The sequence below is a fragment of the Henckelia pumila genome, chromosome 4, assembly GCF_033568475.1.
Source record: "Henckelia pumila isolate YLH828 chromosome 4, ASM3356847v2, whole genome shotgun sequence".
NCBI lineage: Eukaryota > Viridiplantae > Streptophyta > Magnoliopsida > Lamiales > Gesneriaceae > Henckelia > Henckelia pumila.
In genome coordinates, this window is record NC_133123.1 from 224,419,337 (window position 1) to 224,427,842 (window position 8,506).

Sequence of the window (8,506 nt, forward strand, 5' to 3'; positions counted from 1 at the left end):
ATGAGCAGGTGCAAGGTGACTATATGTCAATCGATCCTCCGTTGGTGTCAATTTAAGAAGACTTATGACATTCTGCTCGAGCTCTTCGGTTCAGAAGAATGTTGGGAACTCAATCCAATCGAGATTTACTCAATCCAACAGGTTGTCTTTTCCTGATGCTCTATGTTGAGAAGATGAGCTTCGAGCGGTTATACTTCTTTGATGATCGTTATGATGCAACCAGTCCTTTCAGTTTGAAAAATTGGATGCTTGAGTGGGGTGATGCTGTAGACAGAGAAATAGAGACTATGAGTATTTTGTGGTTACGAGAGTAATACTCATCATTTGTTATTTTTAAAGAAGTAGTCTATATATTTCTTGATTTTTATAAGAGACATAAGTGTACTTTTTCAAACGTAACTGGTTCACCCCTTTATTTAATGCATAAGACACAGTTTTCAATAAATGACAGCTATTTGGTGTATAGGTAACTGTTGGTTTGAATGACCTTTTGCCTTCTTCTTTTCTTGCCTACAAATACACCAACAAAACAAGTTGTTAAAAATATCAATGTATAATCAAGCATAATGGCAGATTCAAATGCACTTAGCCAAGATGAGATTCAAGAGTATGAAATGCGTAAAAACATATATCGAGATAGAGTCATAGCAAGAGGGATGCACATATGGTTTTTCTTGGAGGCTATTTGCCGAAATACTGTTCCAAGATCACCAATTGTGGCCCATCGCTACGCAGAGGGATTGCAACGATGCAAGCGTCTTTTGATGCTGCTAGCAGAGAGAGATGAAATGCAGAACATCTTCTTTGAAGATGATGTCTGCAATGTTCAGGGCTCTCTAAGTGTTTGAATGATAGAGTGGAGTAAAAAGATGCATAAAGGATAGAGGGAGCCAGTGTAGCATATCGTCTGGATTTGTAAGCTTTTTAAAAGCTTCAAAGATTCTTCAGAATTCTCTCAAGTTTAACATATAGAAGTTCTCTGAAAATAACACTCGATCGGTCTCTCTCTTTTTTAAAGTACACAATCTCTTTCATATATAAGGCCAAGGAATCCTTCTCATATTTGTTACCTTGTAAGCATATGATTCCTCTTGATTTGATCATATCAAATCTACAAAAATTAAGAAAGAGATAAATTAAATATGAGTTAGATAAGTATTATAATCAAACATAATCATATCTCAAATCTACCTAATTATGGAAATAAATATTTTAAACAAGTTATCTCAAAGTTACTCCATGTCCAAGAAAGGTAAAATACTTTTAAATAAAATCTTTTTAGGCTTATGAAATTTTAGGAATAAAATATTCCTTTCACTTACCTCTAACATTGGTCGCCTAATTCCTTATTACTGAATAAACCGTGCAATTCTTTTAATTTTTTTTTACCTATATATGCTGCAGTGGATATCATTTAAGTTTTCTGATCCAATAATCTCCTTTCATATCATTTTCTACGGATAAATTGTGGATATGAAAATGCATCATGTTTACAATTAATAGTTCACTTCTCAGTATGAGAATGATAAATTAAATCTCATGATAGTATAAGAAAAAAACACTTGAACACATTTGAATTGCAAAAGAGTCTTCACACGTACCTGCATAGAATCAATATCATTTCTTCAGTAAGTACCCATGATTTCCAGTGATTGCCACTCTTTTACTAATTTTTCTGCTGCTTCATTTTTAGGTAGGTATAGATGTAGATATTCACCCCTTTTCTTCTTTTCTTGGTTCTGTTGAAGTGTGGCTGAAATGTCAAATCGTTCATTTCAATATATGCTCTTGGTACCTTCAGCTGGATTCATACTGGGATTGTTTGGCTATTTTGGAATCCCGTGGTGGGGCTAGAGGGAGGGGTGCATAGATTATTATATTTTTGTGTTCTATATAAACATGGAAATATAGATATCCCCCCTTTAGTTATTTTCGAGTACGTAGCTTTGCCACTCTATGTGAAATTCCCTACAAATTGTTGGTTCCCTTATTATCATGAGTTAAATTTAGTATGCTTTCCAGGTTCTTGAGTGGATGAATGACAGATCAGAGAAGTATAGAATAGGCACTAATGAAACCGCTATGAAGTTGGATTTAATCGCTAAAGTGCATGGTGCTTAAAGCGCTGAACAATATTTCCTAAACTTGACAAATTCCTTGAAAGACAAAAAAGTATATGGTGCTCTTTTGAACGTGTATGCACAAGCTAGAATGAGGGAAAAAGCCGAATCTCTAATGAACAAAATGAGAAATAGAGGTTATGCTAGTTACACACTTCCATTCAATGTCATGATGACCCTTTATATGAACTTTGGATATCATGAAAAGGTCGAGTCACTGGTTCTCGAAATGAAGGATAATCATATAGGGTTAGATTCTTATTCCTACAATGTATGGTTGTCGTCTCGTGGGTCTCAAGGATCTGCCGTTAAAATGGAACAAGTTTTTGAAAAGATGCGACTGGATACCACCACAAGTCCGAGTTGGACCACCTTCAGCACAATGGCAACAGTGTATATTAAGTTAAAACAATTAAATTTGAGAAAGCTAAAATTTGTTTGAGAATGATTGAAACTAGGATTACAGATTGTGAACGTATGCCATATCATTATCTCATTAGTTTGTATGCTAATGCCGGTAGAAATGAGGACGTGTACCGCGTATGGAACTTTTACAAGTTAACTTTCTCAAGATTCTGAATTTGGGGTACCATACCATGATCTCTGCTCTGGTCAGATTGGACGACATTGAATGTGCTGATAAAATATATGATGGATGGCTTTTAGTGAAGTCTGTCCATGACCCTAGAGTTGGGAATCTTTTGTTGAGTTCGTATGTTAGGAATGGGATTTTTGGAAAAGCCAAAACCTTTTTCGACCAACTGATTCATGTGGGAGGAAAACCAAATTCATTGACTTTTGAGATTCTTGCAGAAGACCACATCAACAATGGGAGGGCTCCCGAGGTGTTATCTTGCTTAAAGAATGCAATTTCAACTTTAGGCTCAAAAAGCTGGAAGCCAAAACACACAAGCATACCCTTGATTATCAACGTTTTTGAGCAAGAGGCTGATACAACAACTAAGGATACCTTATTGGAGATATTGAAGCAAGCAGGTTGTCTTGATGATGAAAGTTACATGTCAAATATTCCCCTATATATTGGTGGGACGTTTAAAAACACAAACTTGGTTCAGGTTATTTAATTTCCTGCATTTTAGTTGCGTTTCGCAGTGAATATTGAACTTCTTAAATACATTGAATACCAAGAAAATGAGCTCTGGCTTCTTCATTGCTTTTAGATTGATTTCACGAAGACAAAACAGGCATATATATTGTTATTTGTTTTTTGTTGACAATTATTGATCACTTGCTCCATGGATATGCCCACTGGACTATTGGCATTATCCACTTTTGTCTTGGAACACTCCAGGTATATATAATCCTTTTTTCTACACCCGGAGTTTCCAACTTCTACTACTGCTACATATTAATGTATATATCTAATATACTGAGCTTTTCTAAGCAGGTGTTTGCATTGCTTCTAAGGCCAAAAAAAGATCATAAATTCAGAGTTTTCTGGAACGTATACCACCACTTGGTCGGATACTCGGTCATAGTTCTCAGCATTGTCAACATCTTCAAAGGTTTTGATATTTTAAATCCAGCTGCAAAATGGAAGAGGGGATACATTGGATTCCTATTAGGTCTGGCTTTCGTTGCTGCGATCTTGGAAGTTTACACGTGGTTCGTAGTTTTGAAAAGGAAGAAGACAAGTAGCAGCCCCAAAAAGACGCCAAATGTGATCAATGGAACAAATGGATACAATGGATATGGGCCAAGGGCACATGATACAGTATAAAACCAGCTATATACTTAGATGTGTAGATAGATGTTTGCATTTTGCCACTAGTTTTGTCCCAGCACTTTATGTTTTTTTATGTTGCTGCTTCTTTGTGTATTTTTCCAGTATTTATCTAGATTTTTGTAGGATCGTGTGTATAACTCGTTCTTTAATCTTTTTGGTTATTTACAAATCACAAACCTGCTGCACAACATACCCAGTGAACCTTGTATTTGCTAATCGAGTAACCATCCCTTGTTAGTTCAGTTCTGTGAATGAAGACGAGAGTTGAGATTTTTTGGTTCTGGCATTTTCACCTGTCACATTTGAATTAATAGTGGAACCAGTTTCACTTGAATCGGTCATTCTTGTCCTTACCGGCCAACTCAATAATCGTCAAAGGCACTCAATCCATCACCGAGTTTATGCAGAGTATCAAAACCTGTATTGTCTATGTATCCTAACATCTACAACATTAATTTAAATGATCTTTGTCATTATAATTGTCAACAATTTCGATACAAACTATACAGATCTCTGCAATTTCTTTTGTGCGAGAGATATCCATTTCTTTCACTCAGCTGCATTAGAAACTTCTTAACCATGAAGTGCAACTGATACCAACACAAACATATTCAGCATCTCCTATCCCTTACCACTAATTTTTTGCTACTTATCAATTATATATATAGATAAATAATATTGGGATCATTAAACAATTTTATTAAACAATTTTATAGGACGTGGATAATGATGAATAATCAATAAAATATTTACTTTGATTTATCAGTTTTGTCATTGAAATTTTGATTAAGGAACGAGTTACGATTTTCATTTGCTTATAATATATAATCTTATTTAGTTTGTGTATGTGAATTTTAGATTGTGATTTTTACCGAAGAATGTATATTATTATTAATTAACATATAAATTATTTAATTATTTATTTTTTAAAACAAAAATTAATAAAATGAGTAAATAAAATAATCTCATGAATAAAATTGCAATCCAATGGAATGTATTAATCATATATTAAATTATCGTGTTTTATAATTTTTAAATTGATTTGTCATATATTAAAATTAAATAAAATGTAATAAATATAACTTAAAATCAAAGAAATCAATCTCGTGGTCAGTAATCTATATCGCCGACTATCTTCAAGACATCAACTCCTTCATTTCTCAATGTCCATTTCTCAGTCGCTGCAAGTTATGCGAAACATGGACATTTTTCCAAATTTTGCCCATACTCAAGAATCTGCATGCGACGGATTTCCACGATCAGTAACTTCGTAAGCCCTCTCGACCGACACGAAGCCAAGTATCCTCACGACTACTCATCCATCAACATCTCTAACACAAATCATATTTTTCGGAGCTCGTAATTTCTTTAAAACAACCTGTAAGTTGTTTGGAAGCTTACAACTTATGAAAATTATAAAATAAAAGAAGAGATCATAAATGTCAAAATAAGCTACTTGACATCATATAAGTTGTTTAAAAATAACATGGATCATCTAAAATGTCAAATAAATAATTAAATTGTCTTTATAAATCTTATTGCATCTTAGATTTATCTCCCAGAATTCAATAACGCCAAATAAAAAAACCCAAAAATATCGATTTGCATATTTTTCATCTAACCAACATATGTGGTTACTGGTGAAAGACTATAATACAATTTCCAATGTATCGTCTTTTTTGGATCTGTCACTAGTCCCGATACTGAAAGATCAACTAGATCTTTCCATTAATCGGCGACTATTTGCACTTATTCCAAATCTAGGAATTCAAACACCTTGTACAAGACAATTTTTGAGTAAACAGAACTATCTTAGCATTCAACAAGAACCGCTTTCGTATTTCTGAAATTAAATCCCGACAGTTGCGAAATTTGGGTAGAACTAACTACCACACTGTTGTGATATATGTGCCCGTAAGTGCACGTTGTCAAGTTTTAATATAATGATGAATAGAGTGTCGAACTCACGAAAATTAAAATAAAAATATTCAGTACTTGTAATTAAAATAGTCCAAACTTTATCTAGAAAATTAATAATTGAGAAGTTTGCAGAAAAAAAATAAACAATGGATTTTTTATAGCATGCACACAATTTTCAGAAATTAATAAATCAGATAAAAATGGTCTAGAGGTTTAGATTTCACCTGGTTTCAACAACAATCATTTCTAAATAATTTATTGATATGAATTCCATTCAATTAATAGCCAAGAATACTTAAGTGTATTATTTTCGTCTTCCGAGCAATAAATAATATTTATCAACTATAATTCAATTCCAATATCCTTATTAAGAATCTACTTGTAGTGATCTATGCAAAACAATGTTCTTTTTAAAGCTCCATTAATGTTATATACTCTCCCGTGCTATATAAACAATTAACGGTGTAAATTCTATTAGTCATATTCAAAATCCCCTCTCCCGAGTGCCAGATTTCAAATAAATATTACAATTCAATTATTGATCAGGTAATTGAAAAGACATTCAATACTAGAAAAATAATTAATCTAGATGAACTCAATTCAAAAAAATCAAAAATTCATGAAGGTGTCTACACCAGGTTCCATCCGACCTCTAGACTCTTAAAATTTAGTTCATAATAAAATTCTGATAAAAATAATTCATGTTCAGAAAAATAAACATCAAATCAGAATATAACAAATAAAAGATAGAAAACAAATCCGTCGTCGGTCTTCTATGTCCAATCGATCGATCTCCGTATTTGTTCTTCGAGTAAGCACAGAATCCTCCAAAAATTCTCACGATATTCTTCAAGTAAGCACAAAATCCTCCAAAATTCTCACTTCTATCAATCTCACCCCGAGCAAACCAAGACGACTCGGTCCAGCTCCTGATCCTCCTGTTGCCAAGTACACATACAAACAAAGACAACAGCCGGATAACCGGTTAGAAATATAATTTCTAAGTAAGAGAGACAGGCATGCAATATCAGATAAACACCTCAGATTGAAATGCAATAATCAATAACAAATCAAAATGAGAATGAATGAATGCATGACTTCAAAACTCGGGACTATCAAATCAGATAATCGAAATATCAATCGGTATTCGGTTGGGATCCCGGGGCCAAGTATTCACAACAACTCACCGACACACCCATTCGGGGTGGATGTCGTTCAACTCAACCCCTAGACTTCAGAGCAACTATAAGAAGTATTCTGGCAATTGGAAAAATTCGAAATCCAAAGCCACTTCAATATAACCCCCTAAATCGTCTATATTCAAAACGAATCAAATAATCGGCTCAATATGAATGCAAGTGTAAACAAATCATAAATCAAGTTCACACGAACAAATATCATGCAGTATGTGATTTTCGGGGCTCGAGAATCAGCCGAACTCGAGTATTCTATCCCATTCGAATCAATGTCATCTTTTACCTTTTAAGTCCGTCGAGGATTCAAATCTGAAAATAACAACGAACTCAAATAAATAACCAATCGAATCACAACCTATCGAAAACAAATACACTCAATCAATATACCGTCTTTGATTCTCAATTCGATCAAATCCCAAGTTCGATCCAAAACCCAAAACTCCAATCCAAATCTGAAATGAAGAATATACGGATTTGATGTCAATCCAACAACTCAAACAAACCCGGAATTGAACCAAACAAACAACCGATTTCGACGGCATAACGGCTAAAACCGATCAAACCAAAAATCATCAACATCATCAAATCATCCCAAACAACTCATATCAACTTCCCCAACCAACCAATCCATCAAAATCCAACCAAAAACAAAACCCCATTTTTGAACTTAAGCCTAAAAATTCATATAAAATCCAAACTTCGTTCTTTTTCCAAACCGACTTCGAATACATGATCTATGCTAGCTCAAGAACAACATACTCCAAGATTATCAAATTCTGACAACCCGACAAAAATCAAAGTTCGAGGATCGTAGCAAAACTTACGTCAGAATGAAGCCTTCGTTGCGGTGATCGTGAATCTCAACTTGGAAATGAAATCTAACGGTCGGATCGAGCGAATCAGACGGAAAGGAAGCTTGGAGAATCATCTCCCATGGCTTCGCTTCAGTACGTATGAAAAAAAGGAGAGGAGGGGAGAGGGAAGGAGTAAGTGAGGTGATGGTGAAGTGATGGGGGAAAGATCAACTTGCTTGGATAATAATAAAAATCCAACATTTGCATTCCGGTCCCTGAAACTCCCAATTAAATTCGATTCAATCCCGGCTCAATAAATCTCCAAATAAATAATAATCAATTCCAAAAATCACGAAAAGTAATTTCAGGGCCTTACAATTCTCCCCCTCTAAGATTCGATTTCGTTCTCGAAATCTGACAGATCACAGACTGAACAAGAAAGAATCCCACTGAAAATGAACTCACCTCAATCGAATAATTCTGGAAATCGCTGCCTCATATCAGATTCAGTCTCCCAAGTCGCTTCTTCAACTCCGTGACTACTCCACTGAATCTTCACCAATGGAATCGACTTGTTTCTAAGTTGTTTTTCTTTTCTGTCGAGAATCTGAATCGGTCGCTCGAAGTAACTCAGAGTCTCATCAAGTTCGGCCTCGTCTGGCTGAAGAACATGCGACGGATCCGGTTGATATTTCCGCAATATCGAGACGTGAAACACATCGTGGAAAC

General features: G+C 34.7%; 1 pseudogene; it reads left to right on the forward strand.

Annotated features, from left to right (window-relative positions):
* Nucleotides 1-566: 566 nt before the first annotated feature.
* On the forward strand, nucleotides 567-3,861 carry LOC140862816 (pentatricopeptide repeat-containing protein At1g02150-like; annotated as a pseudogene).
* Nucleotides 3,862-8,506: the final 4,645 nt, after the last annotated feature.